Consider the following 17,364-nt stretch of genomic DNA (forward strand, 5'->3'; position numbering starts at 1 on the left):
TTCCAGGAAGCTACTCTACAAGCATGGCTAGAGGGAGTTCTCTAAGCAGAAATGAAGTTATGGAAGACTGGGTCTTGGAATGTCAGAAAGGAGGAAAGAACAACGGGAAGAGTAAGAAGGAGGTACCTTTCTCTGAAGGGAGGAGAGAACTTCCACTTTGACTATGACCTTGTCCAAATATGATCAGAGTCGGTGAACTCAAAAGGCTTCCATAGCCTCGACAACTCATGACAAGAGCCTAGGGTGATTACTGACGCCATAAACAAGAGTGTCAATTGTTAAATCAACAGGAGTCACTGTGCACTTACTCCTCATGTAGGATCTCTGTCCTTAATGTGTTGTACAATGTGAATTAATGCTGTAACTAGTACTCAAACAGTACTTTACACTCTATGTTTCTGTGAGGGTGCAAACCGTTGAAATCTTTACTTAATATATACTAAATTCTGTATATAAAGATAATTGAAAATGAATCTTGATGTGAATGGAATGGGAGAGGGAGCGGGAGATGGGAGGGTTGCGGGTGGGAGGGAAGTTATGGGGGGGGGAACCAATGTAATCCAAAAGCTGTACTTTGGAAATTAATATTTATTAAATAAAAGTTAAAAAAGATTAAAAATATAGCAAAATAGCATACCTTTCCCTTCTATTCTTGAGTTTTCTAGCTTTAGTTTGACAGTTGAGTAAGAAATTGTAACACTATCCAATGTTGATTTAAATGTATGTGCAGGAAATACTTCAAATAATTATAAGTGGGGAGAATAAAGAGACATAAAAGGAGATAAGGCTTATTTTTATCTATCTATCTATCTAGAAAGCAGAGAGACAGATTTCCCATCTTCTGGTTCACACCTAAATTGCCCAGTACCGGCCCAGTACAACCAGTACTGGCCCAGGCCAAAGCCAAGAGCTGGGAACTCAGTAGTGTCTCCCTCGTGGGTGGCAGTCACTTGAGCCACTTGAGGTCCTTCCCAGGGTGTGCACTACAGGAAGTCAGAATGGAAAGCAGAGTCAGGACTCAGGCTCAGGCTCTCATTCCAATATGGCATGCAGGCATCCCAAGCAGTGGCTTAACCACTGTACCAAATGTCTGCTCCAGAAATAAGATTTCAACACTTTACTTGTAGTGGTAAGATGTCAACACCAGGAGACGGCGGTAAGTTCTGTCCATATAATGTAACACCTAGAACAAGCACTTAGAAAGCCATACAAAGAGATATGGTGAAAAACTCTATTTGTGGACCAAAATGGAATTTTCCCAGCAAGGCAGGAGAAAGAAAATAGAGAAGCAAAAATCAGAAGGCACAAAGATAAAAGAGCCATTAAAATAGCAGACTTAAGTTCTAATATATCCATAATTACAATTAATTTAAGTAACTTAAATGCACCAATTGTCAGCGTGTATTGAAAACCATGACCCAGCTCCCCAACCATTAGAAACTCACTCCAAATATAATGATTCGTGTAGGCTGGAATTAAAAGGATAGAAACAGATAAACGATGCAGCCATTACTCAAAAGAAAACAGGAGTGGCGATATTAATATCTGATAAAGCAGATTTATCAGTCCATTTTCTGCTGTTATACCAGAATAGCTGAGGCTGGTATCTATAAAGATATTTTATTGAGCTCATAGCTTTGGAGGTCGAAAGTCCAAGATCTGGCAGCCTCGTCGCTCAGCCTCTGGCAAGGGGCTCCTTGGCTGGATCGCAATGTGGCAGAGAAGCTGAAAGGAAATAGGTTGTTGTGGGAGAGGACGGGGGCATGGGTGAACTCACTTGGTAACAGCCCATTCTTGCAAGAACTTATTCACCTTAGAGAGCAGTGTTACTCCTTTTCAAAGGCAGTGCACCTGTTGCTCAATGACCTTCCACGAGGCCCCGCCTCTTAAAGGTTCTACAGCTTCAAGATCACCACACTGAGGACCAAGCCTCCAGGACATGAGCCTTTGGGAAACAAACCACATCCAGACCAGAGCTGTTGACTTCAGAGCAATGAAAATTATCAGAGACGGGGAGGTACATTAAATACTGATAAACAGGTCAATTCACCAATAAGGCAGAGCAGTCATCATTGTGTACACACCAAATAGGAGAGCTACAAAAACATATGAGGCAAAGCTGATAGAACAAAAATGGTAAATATAAAAATTCGCAATTATAGTTGGAGATTTTCACAACCCCTCTCAAAAACTTGTAGCAAAACGAGACAGAAAATCATGAGGATACAGAACTCAGTGGTGCAGTAGAACCCTTCACCCAACAAGAGCAGACTACACATCCTCATCTAGTGTTCATGCAATCAACATAGACCAACGTAGACCGTATCTTGGGCCATAAAACAAAGTTTCACAAAATTAAAGAACTGAATTCTTACAGGGTATGTTTCTAACCACAATGGAATCAAAATATAAATCAATCAATGACAAAAAGATAATAGGAAAATCCCCAAACACTTGAAAACTAAGCCGAAAGACTTTGACATGATGCCCAGGTCAAAGAATTAGTGTCAAGGGAAATCAGAATAAATTAAAAAAGAACTGTTGTAACTGATGATAAAATTTTGTAAAGTGTTCAGTTACAAAATAACTACATAAAAAGCAATAGCAAAAAGTAAAAACAAATTCAATATTCAGTGAGAAAATATGATGGCAAAATAATACTATTCACAGTAACAATAAACAATAAAATATACTTAACAGGAAATGTGCTGGTGTTGTATGGGAAAAAACATAAAAATTCATTGAGGACCATAAAAACCTTGATAAATAGCAATCTTGTAGAGATAGTCAAACTTACTTTCAAATTCATATGGAAAGGCAAAATAACTCAAATAGCTAAAACAATCCTGAAAAGGAATAATACATGGGAAGACTCATTCTACCCTATTTCAAGACATAAAACTATAGTAACCAAGGCTATAAGAGTATACTTTCTGATTTAATATTGGAAGAAATCCATTTGTCTTCTGAAAAATTTATAAACATAAAACAATTCCAGTAGAATCCTTATGGAATTCATTTGGGAAAAGAAACATCTGATTCAGTGATGAATATTATGCAAAAGAAGGGTAATGGGATAGCTGTGCTGTGATACAGCAGGTTAAGCGGCCACCTGCAGTGCCGGCATCCCATATCAGCGCCGGTTCAAGTCCTGGCTGCTCCACTTTCCATCCGGTTCCCTGCCAATGTGCCTGAGAAGGCAACAGAGAATGGCCCAAATTGCTTGGGTCCCTGCCACCTACATGGGAGATGTGGATGAAGTTCCAGGCTCCTGGCTCCAGCTTGGCCCAGCCCCAACCATTGCAGCCTTCTGGGGAGTGAACTAGCAGACTGAAGATCTCTCTCTCTCTCTCTCTCTCTCTCTCTCTGTTACTCTGCCTTTCAAATAAATAAATAAGTCTTTTTAACAAATGGGGGTAATGGATGGAGACTTACCATGCCAGACACAGCAGGCATGTACAATAAAGTATAAATAATGGAAATGTTTTATTGGTGAAGGATTAGACAGATAGACCAGTGGAAGACATCAGGAAAGTGAGAATCATATCCATGCATATGCACAAATTTAGGATGGGTTTACTGTATATAAAACAACGGTTTCTTGTATTTAAACTGGTTTTCTTGTCCATCACGGCAGGAGGGCAAGTCTGGCCCCTGTATCTCCCACAGTACCGGAAACAGACATCCCTGGCTGCTTTTGGGAATAAACTGCAGAGGGGCCTGGCCACCAGGGTGAGGCGAACTGTGAGGCTCTGCAGGATCCAGATGACAGCTGGTGGTGCCCTGGGACAGGACAGTGGTGGCAAACGGAAGCAGCTGGAGTCTTCTGCAGGCAAGTGCACACCTGGATTCTCAGGTGGCTTTGAGACTTCCCTGATGGGTTAGATGTGGGGGTGAGAGAAAGGATGGATTCCAGCATGGCTGAACAACTGGAAGAACAGGGTCTCCCAGTCCTGTGGTGGGCGCATCTGGAGAAGGTGCACCATTCTTTAAATTCTTTTTAAATTTGTTTACTTTCAATTTATTTGAAAAGCAGAGAAATAGAGAGACAGGCAGAAAGACAGAGATCTTGCATCTGTTAGATCACTTCTCTGATTCCAACCTAGCTTCCTGCTAATGTACACCTGGCAGGCAGCAGGTGAAGGCTCAAGTACGTGGATCCCTGCCACCCACACGGGAGACCTGCCTGGAGCTCCAGGTTCCATGCTTCACTTAGTCCAGCCCCAGCTGTTGCAGGCATTTGGGGAATGAACCAGTAGGTGGAAGATCTGTCTGCCCCTCTAAGTGTGTCTCTCTGCCTTTCAAATAAAATGACAATAAACAATTAAAAAAAAAAGTAGGTTGAGTTCCATAAACACTTACTGAGACACAGGAGATACAAATAGGAATGAAATAAGGAACTACAGGGCAGTAGAGAGAAAAACTGCAGTCCTGAGCAAGGGAGAAAAGCAAAGTGCCATGGTTCAGGCAGGATGTGACTTGTCCCCCAGGGGTTCATGCGTCGGGAGCTTGGTCCCCAGTGTGGTGATGTGAGAGCCGGTGGAACCTCTAGGAGGTGGGACCTGGAAGGAGGTCCGAGGGTCACTGGGGGCATGCACTCAGAAAGGATTAAGGTATTTTCCGTGGACTCTGGTTGATTCTTGTAAGAGAGTTGCCATAGAAAGTGCAAGCCTGGCCCCATTCAGCTCTCTGGCTTCCTGGTTGGTGGGGTGGTTTCTTTCTCCCACACTTCCTCCTGCTACTGAGATACCTGGTGCCAAGTGGCCCTCACCAAAACTGAGCTCACGCTGAAACCACGCCCTTCACCCTCCAGAATCTCTTTTCTTTATACAGCTAGCCTGCCTCCTGCATTCAGTTATAGTAACAGAAAACGGACAAACCACAGGAGGGAGCGTGCATTAGCAACAGCCCATCTGCCACTCATTTCATCACAACCAGGAGTGGCCTGAGCTCGCAGTGAGGAAGTGGCCAACACCTAGCACACTCTTCCTCCTGATGCCCCAGGAAACAACAGTAAAAATAGAAAAGATTCACTCCCACACAAGGAGGAGAACAAACCTTTCCCAAGCACAGCCGCCACCTGGCCAGCACATCCGGGTCAATCACCAATCCCGTTCAAGTTGGTGATGAGTTAACCTGAGAAACGAGCTGCACTGTGTCCTACGGGGCAACCGGAAGTGTCTTACAGGCAAGTCACCTTCCTGGCCTAAGCTCCTTCAGATGACAATGAGGAAGACAGGCAAGAGGGGGACTCTAGATTCTGCAGGAAGGGGACAAGGCACAGACACAAGAGTGTGAGTTGCTTATCTGGGGAGGACCAGGCTGGAGGAGCCAAGAGTGGGGACAGCAGAGGAGACAGCAGCCAGGTGCACCCAAGAGGCCAGAGCCTGGGCCCCAGGATCTCAGTGTTGGCTAAGATCTCCAGGTCAAGCCCAAGACAGAAACAGCAGAGCCACCTGCCCTCCAGGAAGCAGCTGTGAGGCTGCTGGGACGACTGTGATGGACTGGGGATGGGCTCCTCCCGCCTCGGCCAGGCACCAAGGAAGCATCCAGATTCCTGGGAGATGTTCCGTTCCCACTCACCAGTATGATGGGGACCAAATTTCCTCCAACTCGGTCATGTGGGAATTCAGAATCCAATTTATTTTGATTTAAAGGAAATAAAGGGAAGCTTCATTTCTCTCACACGAGGGTCTGTGGACTGAGATGAATAGCCTGCGCTGAGGTTTCAGAGCCCCCAGTCATTTATTTATGGAGCAAAACTGGACAGGGGGAGAGGGAGAGAACACGCTGAATGGGGGCTGTGGTTTTATAGCTCTCCGAGGACAGTTTCCTTCATTATACAAATCGTCTTTCCACTCTTGCTACTGGCAGCCTCTGGACTGGCTGCTGGCAACACAAACTGAACGAGGACATGGCCCTGGCATTAGGGATATCAGTCCAGAAGAAGCAGCAGATGTACCCACAGTTGATTCTTTGAACTCCTTGTGGCTAAAAACAAAACTACTCAAGAACTGAGTTTATTTCTGTTCATCTGATGAGACCCTTCCTGCTTGGTCTGTGGTCAGTAACAAGGTACCACCACCCTGAAGCATTGTCAGCTAAAGTCTCAAGGTCACAAAGAGACTCAGGGTTAGGCCCAGATAATTCAGTCCAATGCAGTGCTGGTTACAGCACCTCACTTGGGAGCCCTGTAAAGACCTCTACAAGTGTACTTCAAAAAGTTACTGGAAAATGTGTATTATAGAAAATTATGCATACTTTTTTTAAAAATAGACAAATAAATCTATATTTTAATTCCATTTCCAGGAACTTTTAAAACATTTTATTTATTTGAAAGTCAAAGTACCAGAGAGACTGAGGGAGAGAGGGAGAGAGGGAGAAAGGGGGAGAGGGAGAGAGGGAGGGAGAGAGAGAGAGAGAGAGAGAGAGAGAGAGAGAGATCTTCCATTGCTGGTTCATTCCTCAAATGGCCACAACAGCCAGAGCTATTACAGGTCAAAGCCAGGAGCCAGGAACTCCATCCAGATCTCCTATGTGAGTGGCAGGGAATCAAGTACTGGAGCCACCATCTGCTACTTCCCAGGCACATTAGCAGGGAACTGGAACAGAAGCAGAGTAGCCAGGTCTCAAGCCAACAATTCAACATGGGACGTAGGTATCCCAAGCTGCAGCTCATCCTGCTACACCACCACGCCTGCCCCTCCTGGAACTTTTTGAAGTACTGGGTTTCTTTTTAAAGATTTTATTTATTTAATTTTAGAGCTGGAGTTACAGACAGAGAGACGGAGAGACAGAGAAAGGTCTTCCATCAACTAGTTCACTCCCCAAATGACTACAACGGCTGGAGCTGGGTTGATCCGAAGCCAGGACCCAGGAGCTTATTCCGGGTCTCCTACATGGGTGCAGGAACTCAAGTACTTGGGCCATCCTCTACTGCTTTTCCAGGCTATAGCAGAGAGCTGGATCAGAAGAAGAGTGACGGAGACTTAAACCGGCATCCATGTGGAATGCCGGTGGTTCAGATGGAAGCTTGGCCTACTATGCCAGTGTCGGCCCCTGAAGTACTCTTGTACGACCAAAAATTACTGTGAAATAATAGGAAAATATGAGTCCTCTAAAAAGAAGAGGAGAAGAATGGTAATAGAGTAATAGACCTTAATCTTTTAAATATTTATGTATTGAGCCTGGTGTGGTGGCATAGCGGGTGGGGTCACTGCCTGGGAACTCCATCCTGGTCTCCCTTGTGGCTGGAAGGGACCCAGACACTTGGGCCATCTTCCACTGTCTTCCCAAGAGCATAAGCAGGGAGGTGGATCAGAAGTAGAACAGCCGGGACTCGAACCAGAGTTCCCATATGGGATGCTGGCACTGCAGGCAGCAGGTTAACCAGGCACTACAACACCAGCCCTAGAACTTATAACTTTTACACAGATTGCAAAAGATAAAAATACTTTGCCTGCATGGTAAAATTATGTGCTTTAAGAACTAAGATTCTGGGGCTGGTGTTTTGGCATAGCAGGTAAAGCCACTGCCTGAAATGCTGGTATCCCATAGGTGCACCAATTCATGTCCCGGCTACTCCACATCTGATCCAGCTCCCTGCTAATGGCCTGAGAAAGGCAGTGGAAGATGGCCCAAGTGCTTGGGTCCCTGTCATCCATTGTGGGAGACCCAAAAGAAGTTCCTGGCTCCTAGCTTTGGCCTGTCTCAGCCCAGGCCATTGTGGCCATCTGGGGAGTGAACCCGCAGATGGAAGATCTGTCTCTCTCTCTCTCTTTCTATCTCTCCTTCTCTCTCTCTCTATAACTCTGACTTTCAAAGAAATAAATAAATCTTAAAAAGAAAAGAGCTAAGATTCCATGACCCAATACAGCAGGTAGTCATCATCTATGTTCTCTTTGCATCAGTTAGAATCCCATCAGAAAAACACACTCAAATTGGACCAAATGGGGCCAGCGTTGCGGCACAGCGAGTTAAGCTGCTTGCTGCCTGCAATGATGGTATTCCATCTGAATGAGGGTTTGAGTCACTGCTGCTCAACTTCCTTTTTTTAAAAAAAGATTTATTTTATTTATTTGAAAGAGCTACAGAGAGAGGTAGAGACAGAGAGAGAAGTCTTCCATCTGCTGGTTCACTCCCCAACTGGCCTCAATGGCCAGAGCTGCGCCAATCTAAAGCCAGGAGCCAGGAGCTTCTTCCGGGTCTCCCATATGGGTGCAGGGACTTGGGTCATCTTCTACTGCTTTCCCCGGCCATAGCGGAGAGCTGGACCAGAAGTGGAGCACCTGAGACTCGAATTGGCACCCATGTGGGATGCCAGCACCGCAGGCAGCAGCTTTACCTGCTTTGCCACAGCACTGGCCCCTCTCTAAAATAATAATAATAATAATAATAATATCCCAGTTGGTGCATTTTTTGAGCAGAAATTGACAAACTGATCTTACATTCATATAGAAATACAAAGGACATAAAGCTAAAAGAATCTGGAAAAATGAAGTACAAAGTTGGAGAACTTATGCACCCTGATTTCAAAACTTTCTTCTACAAAGCTCCTTTAATAAAGACATGATGGTATTGGTATACGGATACACATTTACATCAATGGAAGATAATTCAAAATCCAGAAAAAAGCCTTTACTTTCCTGGTCAGCTGAGTTTTTACAACAGTACCAAGACAGCCAAGACAGTGCAATGAGAAAAAAAAAAAAAAACAGACTTTTCTTTAATTAGTTTATTTGAAAGAGTTAGAGAGATGGAGTGAGAGACAGAGAGTGCATGTGAGAGAAGATATCTTTCATCTGCTGGTTCAGTCCCCAAATGGTCACAATGGCCAGGAATGGGCCAGGCCAAAGGCAGGAACATAGAACCTAGAACCATTTCTAGGTCTCCCACATGGGTGGCAGGAGCCCAGGCATGTGGGCCATCTTCTTCTGCTTTTCCAGGCACATTAGCTGGGAGCTGGATGGGAAGTGGAGCAGCTGGGACTTGAACTCTTGTTCATATGGGATGCCAGCATCACAAGTGGTGGTTTAACTCACTGTACCATAATGCTGGCCTCAAAGAAGTCTTTGCAGCAAATGGTTCTGGGACAAGTGGATAGCCACATGCAAAAAGATACCTAGGAACCCTTACCTCACACCATACACAAGCTTTAACTCAAAATGGATCATACACCTAAATGTATAAAGTAAAACTGTAAAACTCTCAGACAAGAGAGTAAATCTTAGTGACCTTGGGTTCCTTAGATAATGACATTGCAAGCAAGAGATAGAAGAAAAAGCTGATCAACTGGATTTCATTACTCCCTCCAGGGGATCTAAAATATAAGCATATTTGTAACTATTTCACCTTTTTTGGAACAATGTTAAAAGGTATTTCCATAGCAGTCACGCTAATTAGGGATCACTGAATGGATTAAATGTTGAATTAATTTTGCTTTTCTGTATAGAATGACAATAAGGGGCATGAAGGTATTTTCAGGGCTGACACAATGACCTATACCTTGAGTGTGGTGGCAGTTACACAGCAACACGAATTGACTAAGACCAGCTGGTTCAAAGACTTACAGTCAGGATATTTTGCTGTATCTAAAATTTTTCCTCAATTAAAATTCTATTTACTGAAGTGATCACTCTAAGAAGTAGCAGGAGAGGTGAGGAAGATGAGCACAGTGCTACGCTTTTTGGTATTTCTTAAAATGCATCCAACTTTAAGATTTGAAAAATAAAACACATTCTACTACAAAGCTTCTTATTACGCTTGTTCCATGGGAGACGGAAATAAGAAGAAATCTCCTGTCTGGGAAGGTATCCTTTAGCACCAAAGGTGAAGCTTCTTCTCTGCCTTCTTCAGTGCGCCCCCAGAATCAGAGCACTGATCTGGGGAGACCCAGGAGGCATGGGGGCAGATTCTGAGTTGGAAGAAGACCTGTTACTGAAGCTGCAATAGAAAGCTAGTTGCAATCGTTTATTCCCTGTCCTGGGTCTCCTGTACCAAACATAGAGTCTTTAAAAAAAAAAAAAAAATGAAAGCCAGAATCTCAAAAGCTTCAATTTTTGAATGCTGAGGCTTATTTGCATATCAAAATTGCCCCAGGACAGTAGGCAGAATTAGAAAATTAAGGAATGACATTAGAAGAGAGAGAAAGAAGTAGGACAAATGCATGAAAGAATAGGGCACTTCCCTCTGTCACCCAGCAGCATTCATAAATAAAGAGCAGGACACAAACTATCATAGCTGTTGAATTTTGATAATACTATTGCCACACATGTATTTACTAACTCAATGACAAACAAATGTTTTCCATTAAAAAATACACATCTGTACAGCAAGACTCCCTCTAGTGGATCTAAGAAATAACCATTTTCATAACAATTTCATCTCTTTTTACAACAATAATAGAAGAATCTCCGTAACAGTCACTCTGATGGGTGGTTATTTTAATGGTCACCGCAGTGAATTGATTTTGCTTTCCTGAACAGCATGCTTTTGGTCCATACCCTCTCCTCTAAGAAACAGGTAGTTAACATTTATCTGAATAATTAACCACTCATAAGTCAGAAAATGATAGATATTTCAGTGTTACTTACAGGGATAAACATTTGAAAACGATTGAAGGTGGAATTATCCTCAGTATAAATCACAAGTTTCCAAAGTGCTTCACAGACACTTTTGAGCCATTCCCTCAGCCTCTCCACCTACGTGTCACCACCCAGTGTTCGGAATCAGGTTAGTGACCATTCTTAATAAGTCATCATTCAAATTTCCTATCTACCTATTTTACAAAGTAGCTTTTCAAATACAATAAATTGCTCAAATCTCAAAGGCTGCCAGGAGGCTTTTGTGAATGTTTTGTCACATTCTGACTGCATCTTGTATTTGGGGAGCATTTATATGAGTATAACATGTTAAGTAAGAAGATTACATATTTTAACTTGCTTGACTTTTTTAGAGAGAGAGACAGAAATAGAAAGAGATCTCCCACTGGCTGCTTCACTGTCCAAATGCCTGCAACAGCTGTAACTGGGCCAGACTGAAGCCAGGAACCAGGAACTCCATCCTGGTCTCCCAAGTGGATGGCAGCAACCCAAGTACTTGAGTCATCCCCACTGCTTCCCAGGGCGCGTGTCAGCAAGAAATGGGATGCAGGCATCCCGAGTGGCAGCCTACTAGCCAGGCCAAGTGCTTACCCCGCTAGGTTCCACTGCTGAGTTTCACACAACTCAATCACAGATGCCACAACAAGGGACCAAGCACCTAAAAGGAAGCAAAGATAATGACATTCAGTTCAGCTGATCTCTATAGCCTAATCCATGTGAAACGTTAACAACCAGACAGCAAGCCATGCTGTACGATTTGGGGCTGGCTTTACTATTGCAAATAACTGAGTAGTGTTTCCCATATCTTTTTACAACGAGGCATTTAGAATGACAGCACATCTTAGACATGGGTTGTTGCAGAAGAGAATTTAGGTAAAATATTGATGACACGGTTTCATACGCGTAGGAAGTAACATTTAAGCACACGAAGAGATACATTTCCCACCAAAATCTAATGCCACTTCCATCAACAACCCCACAGAGGCTCAGCTACCGAAAATGGAAATGAAAATATAATGTATGGAAATATTCTCTTAGAAAAACTCCTCAAGGCTTCACATGTATTAATGTATTAGTTTGCAAACATTAAGATCAAAGCCAAAGCAACAAATACATCCTAAAAAGTTTTTCGTCAGATTTTTATTAACGATATACAAGTAGCAGGGCATAAAAAATTAATAGGCTCAAGCCTTGAAATGTCAAACCCAATGATCTCTCCCCGTGCTCACCTCCTTTGCTTTTTGTTTCAGTCTTGCTGGCTCTGGGTCTTCTTGCCTTGAGCAACTCTACATGGTTAAAAAAAGGAGAAAGAAAGGTTAACAGATGGTTTCAGAGCCCCTCATCTGTTGCAGTTAAAAAATAGCAGAGGAAGGAGAACAGGATCCAAGGTGTCAAAGACACAAGGCCCAAATTCATAGACGTGTAATTTCAAGCCTCTAGGCTTACCCAATAAACTGTTAAATATTCAGTTTTAAATAAAATCTACTGTAGGTTTTAAAAAAATCAACCCAATTTACTTACAATATTGCTAACTCTTCAGTTTAAAAATAAGTTTCTATTCTTTTTAAGTGTTTACAATGCTGTATGCTGAGTCCTTCCACCCTTATTGGGCGCTCTGCATTTCCATGCCCTTAAATCTTTTATTTCCTGGGTGCCCAACTAACCTGCCAGAGAAGCAGCTGGTAACATACATTTCCCCCTTCCTGGACCATGGTCAGGGCAGGCACTTAGCCTTGTGGGTCAGACACGCACGTCCCATACTGGAGCGCCTGGGTTTGACGCCTGACTCCAGCTCCTGATCCTACCTCCTGCCAATGCAGCAATGATTGTTGAGGTGATCGGGTTTCTGCCGCCCATGTGGGAGACCTGGATTGAGTTCCTAGCTCTGGTCACTAGCCCAGCCCAGTCCTTGTCATTGTGGGTATTTGTATTGGAAACCAGAGAGCTTTCTCTCTCTCTGGCTCTCACATAGATCTAAAACAAATTTCTTTAATCACACAAAATATCCTATGGTGTCAAGCTTTCAGTTCCAAAATCTCTTGGACAAGGAATCAATGCTTAATTGCTAACAGTTCTTTGCCCAACATCTAGCACAGAAAAATGCCAGCAATATGACGTAGGACCCTTTTCTTCCATTCTACTTAGCGTGCTGACATACAAAGGGTCTGAAGAATAGTAAAATGGAAAATATTTGACTTGAAACTCCATAAGGAAAAGGTTGCCTGGTTTCAATCTTTACTTACCAGCAACACATTTAAAACAGACAGAATGAGGAGTGACCATTCTACAGCCAAAACACATCCACTTAGTTAGAGACAATTGCAGAGACCACCATTGGAGGGACCTCAGTCTGGCCAGACACCAACATGGACTTGTGATGGGAGAGGACACAGCTGCCCGGCTGGCAGTAGGACAAGCCTGCTCCTACTGGGCTGTGGGGGTGGCATGAGGGGCTGTTCCATGGCTGCCTGCAGTGACCAGCTCAAACCCACTACAGTGGTCGGTCCCTCTCCATCAAGTTCATGACTATGCCATGGCAGCTTCTGACATGGAAACTGCCTGCATGTAGTAGCTTTTCTTTCCTCGGATAATCTGCAGCAGAGTCTCCTGGGTACAAGGTCTACCTCCCAGCTGCCTGTCTCATCACTCCCTCCCTCTCACCATCACCAGAGCTCCTGGCTTTGCTGTGTGAGTCTGCTGGGAAGAACAGAATGGACAAAGAGAAGGAACTGAAGATGAACAGATGCAGAAGATGAAAAATAACTTACAATTCCTAGTTTTGTTTGTGTGGACCTGGGTGGATGCTGATGTTATTTCCTGAGATGGGAAAAATCCAGGGAGCACAAGGAATAACTCAAAAGCTTATCTGGGGACACATGTCACTTTTTTACTTTATCAATGAGAGGACGAGGAGAAGGTGGTGGGCAGGTGGTTGTGTACAGGTGTCGAAACAGAAACACAGGGGGGAGGTCCCAGCTGCAGACAGGACACTGGGAATCACCACTGGTCTGATATTTTCAGAACCGGTGAATCCAGAGAGCGAGCAGACCGGTGCTTGCCAGGGGCTTTGGATAGGAGGGAATGGGCGTAGGGTTTCCTTCTGGGGCAGTGCCAAAGTCTTGGCCCTAGAGAGAGACAACGGTGGCATAAGAGCAAATACACTAACATTTAGTGTGGAACATTAATCATTTTAAAGCATTCAATTCAAAATGTTGTACCACCATTACCTCTACCTAGTGAATTGCTCACTTTAAAGTGATTAATGGTTAATTTTATGTTATGTGAATCATAGCTCAATAAAAATGAGCTGAAAAGTGTCAGACAGATGGGAGGATTCGGTTTTTGAGATCTGTTGCCCAGCAGGATGGCTGTAGTCAGTAATAATATATTGCATATTTCATAATAACTACAGGTAAATTCCAAGTGTCTCACTGTAAGAAATGATAGGTAAGTGAAGTGATGGATATGCTAATTAGCTCAACTGAATCACTGCACATTGTACACATCTATAAAAGCATCACATTGTACCCATAAATTATGATTTGTCCATCAAAAACAGGATTAATAATAAGAAAGGAAAAAGTGAAAACTTGGGAGCCATCAGGAAATACAGGGTATTTACATGCATTTGGCCTAGCAATTGCAACACTGCTTGGACACCCGCATCCCACATCAGAGCGCCTGGATTTGGGTCGCAGCTTCAGTCTCAGTCGCAGCTTCCTGTTAATGCACACCTTGAGCGGCAGCAGTGACGGCTCAAGTACTTGGGTCAGCCCAGCCTGAGCCATTGCAGGCATTTGGAGAGTGAGCCAGGGGAGGGGATCTCCCTCTCTCTCTCTCTCTCTCTCTCTCTCTCTCTGTCTCTCTCAGTCTGGCTCTCAGAGATTGCCCACAGCCTCAGAGTAGACAGGGATGTGAAGATGCCTGAGGATGGAACCCAGATGGCACTGGAGCACACAGAGGAGAAAGACAGGCAGCGGAGCCTGAGAAGGAGCAGCCAGTGTGGAGACCCAGAGTCTGACAGCTGAGAAAGGAGATCCTGAAAAATCTACTAAATCCACAGGAACTCAGGTGACATAAGGACCAAGAAGTAACCACTGAATGTGGCAAGATGCAGGCATTCTCCTAGGATCCATTTCAGAGGACTGGTGGGGACAAAGGTCTGATTGCAGCAAAGAGGAGTTCTACAGTTGGTGCCTGAGCTTTGTGTTGATCAGGCACGACAAGACAGGCAGACACAGAAACGACTGTTGTGAAGGAAGAAGTTTATTCTCAGTTCCCGAGAAACAGGAGGCACAGCACACCTTGTAGTCCACGCGGTTCCAGGCCAGTCACGAGGCAAAGGGGAGAGGGCAGAGCAGGACCCAGAAACTTCGGTGGGGTTTTCACAGGAAGGATGGATAAGGCAGGGCAGGTGCCCTGACCGAGCCTAGGACTGGATCATTTGAATAATTTCAGCTAGTCCTGGGCTCTAGGACTGGTCCCTAGCTGTCTGGTTCCTGGCCCTGGGGTCATCTGGGGCAGAGAGCTTATTAGCTTGGTGTGTGGGAATTTGTATGATAAAGGAGATGGTTTGGGGTATGGGTTCTGGATTTGTTGGTTCATATATCAAAGGCATGCTCAAAGGGACGTTATTTGCTGTCTCTAGGAATTAATTAGCCCTAGGAGAGACAGTCTCTCCAGGATCAAGGCCCCAAATGCTGGTGCATCCAGAATACAGAAAACAAGAAAATACAATCCATACAGATTAGAAATGGTAAGTCAACTGCAACTCTTAAGAAATTATGCCATAAAAAAGAGTCAAAGAAATGTGGTCATAGATGGGAGAGATATGGGACAAGAAATATTTGTGTGTGTGTGTGTGTGTGTGTGTGTGTGTGTGTGAGACAGAGAGAAAGGGACAATTCCCATCTACTGGTTTACTTTCCAAATGCCTCCAACAGCTGAGGCTGGGCCAGGGTGAGGCCAGGGGCCAGAAATTCAATCCAGGTCTCCCATGTGAGCGGCAGGCAACTATCTGAGCCATCACCTGCCATGTCCCACAGAAAGCTATAATTGGGAGTGGAACTGGAATTCAAACCCAGGCACACCAACACTGGCTGCAAGCATCTTAGCTGCTAGACCAAACACACGCCCCGAAGTGTTTTCAAGGTGGGAGAGAGTATAATAGCTTTTATACCTCTGGGATTGAAGGAGTTGAGATAAACCCTAGGGAGCTGAGGGAAATGTATGAGTGGGGGGTGCTGATGGTAGCTGGGGAGGGTGCTGCTGGGTTAGAGTTGATGGCTGGGTGGCGAGATAGTCCTCGTTTTATTACTTCTGTTTTCTCAGTGAAATAGGAAACAGGGTCATCATCCAAACACGAGGAAAGGAAAGGGTGTTAAAGGCTGGACGAGAGATGAGAAGGCGTAAACTGGCGATTCTGAGGAGTGGCGGAGTCCACCAACTGGGGCAATGGGGTTGCATTACTTCAGCTGTGCTCAGGGCCCCTCTGTGGTTTGTGGTCATAAAATTAAAAGTTGGACCATGCCAGTGTGTTGGCTGAGTCGTCTGGGCAAGGGAGGTGGGAGCATCCTAAGGAGAGGGCGTAGTGCTGGATCACATGTAGACCACATGCAGACAGTGGTATTTCTAGTCACCTAAAGAGGGCCAGAAAGACTAAATTCAAACTAGAAGGGAGGCTGTCTCCAGGGAGCAGAATAATGGGCAGTCTTTGCTAACCTCTTTTCATTGTTCAGGATTTTCTTAAGATTTTGCAGAGAGTGTGTATTTCAATATATAAACATATAAAAACAATAAAGCAAGTTCAAGAATGGGAAAAAAATTAAAAGTCCAGGGAAATGAGGTTAGACATGAAAGCAACTAACCTAATTTCCTGTAGAATAACTGCTGCCCCGAATGTAGATGCTTTTCTGACTATTAATGTGGTTATTAATGATAACCTTCTACAACAGGAGAAATACTAATGAATCACATGGGGAAAATGAAGCAAAGCACAATCCTAGAAAACCCACACACACAAAGCTACAAAGCTGCTTAAAACATAAAAGGATGCCTTAGCAGGACATGTGTGTCCTCTGCAGAGACAGGCAGGTGAGAGGGTCGATGATTTCCCACCCAGCCTGGAAGGTGGTCTAAAGAGGGAAAGTTTCCTACCAGATTGTTTTATGAAGTAGCGTAGTGAGTGATGCGGGAGACCGTGGGAAAACTCCTGCTACCTACTCAACAGCCCACGCAGGGGTTACTGTTTGTGGCAGCCCTGCTCCGCCAGAGATGGCCAGGATGGATGGGCCCCACGGCCCCTTCCTGATACATGGCAGACTGAGCAACAGGGTCTGACCGGGGAGGAGCGGGGCTGCCTCCAGCCTTCTGGGCCCTGCAGTCCAGCAGGCCACGGAGTCCTGCTCGCCCTGGGCAGCCGCTCCAGCGGGTGGCTGTCAATCGCGGGAGGTCCACTCTGTCAGCCGCAGAAGCTTCATCTCAGAACCAAACCTTCTGGAAGTGTCAGTGTTGTTGGGCCTCAATGTCTACAACCTTGGCCAAATACGTTGAGAAGGACCAGCCCATAGGCTTGGGGGAGGGGGTGCCTGACACACATACACCACCACCCTGCTGTTTGTTTTCAGCCTTCACTTCTTACTGGAAGACACGAGCAAGGGACCTGACAGAAAGATCCTTCGCCTCCTCCCACTTTAAATCTTAACGATGATAAATTACCATGAAATTAATTCAGTTTTACTATTACGCTTTTACTGTGAGTTTC

At 44.5% G+C, this 17,364-nt stretch overlaps 1 long non-coding RNA gene across 14 annotated transcripts in view; it reads right to left on the reverse strand.

Moving 5' to 3' along the window:
* The window catches only part of LOC103348448 (uncharacterized), a 312,164-nt gene that overhangs the window by 119,682 nt on the left and 175,118 nt on the right, over positions 1 to 17,364 (reverse strand). For all 14 annotated transcript variants that reach the window (XR_016224714.1, XR_016224711.1, XR_016224710.1 and 11 more), the window contains 2 exons: positions 11,831 to 11,887; positions 11,193 to 11,259 (listed from right to left, as the gene is read on the reverse strand). This is a non-coding gene — a long non-coding RNA (uncharacterized LOC103348448). The remainder of the gene's footprint in view (positions 1 to 11,192; positions 11,260 to 11,830; positions 11,888 to 17,364) is intronic.

This window comes from Oryctolagus cuniculus, chromosome 18 (genome assembly GCF_051225735.1).
Source record: "Oryctolagus cuniculus isolate XC-2025 breed Fujian yellow rabbit chromosome 18, ASM5122573v1, whole genome shotgun sequence".
NCBI classification, from domain to species: Eukaryota; Metazoa; Chordata; class Mammalia; order Lagomorpha; family Leporidae; genus Oryctolagus; species Oryctolagus cuniculus.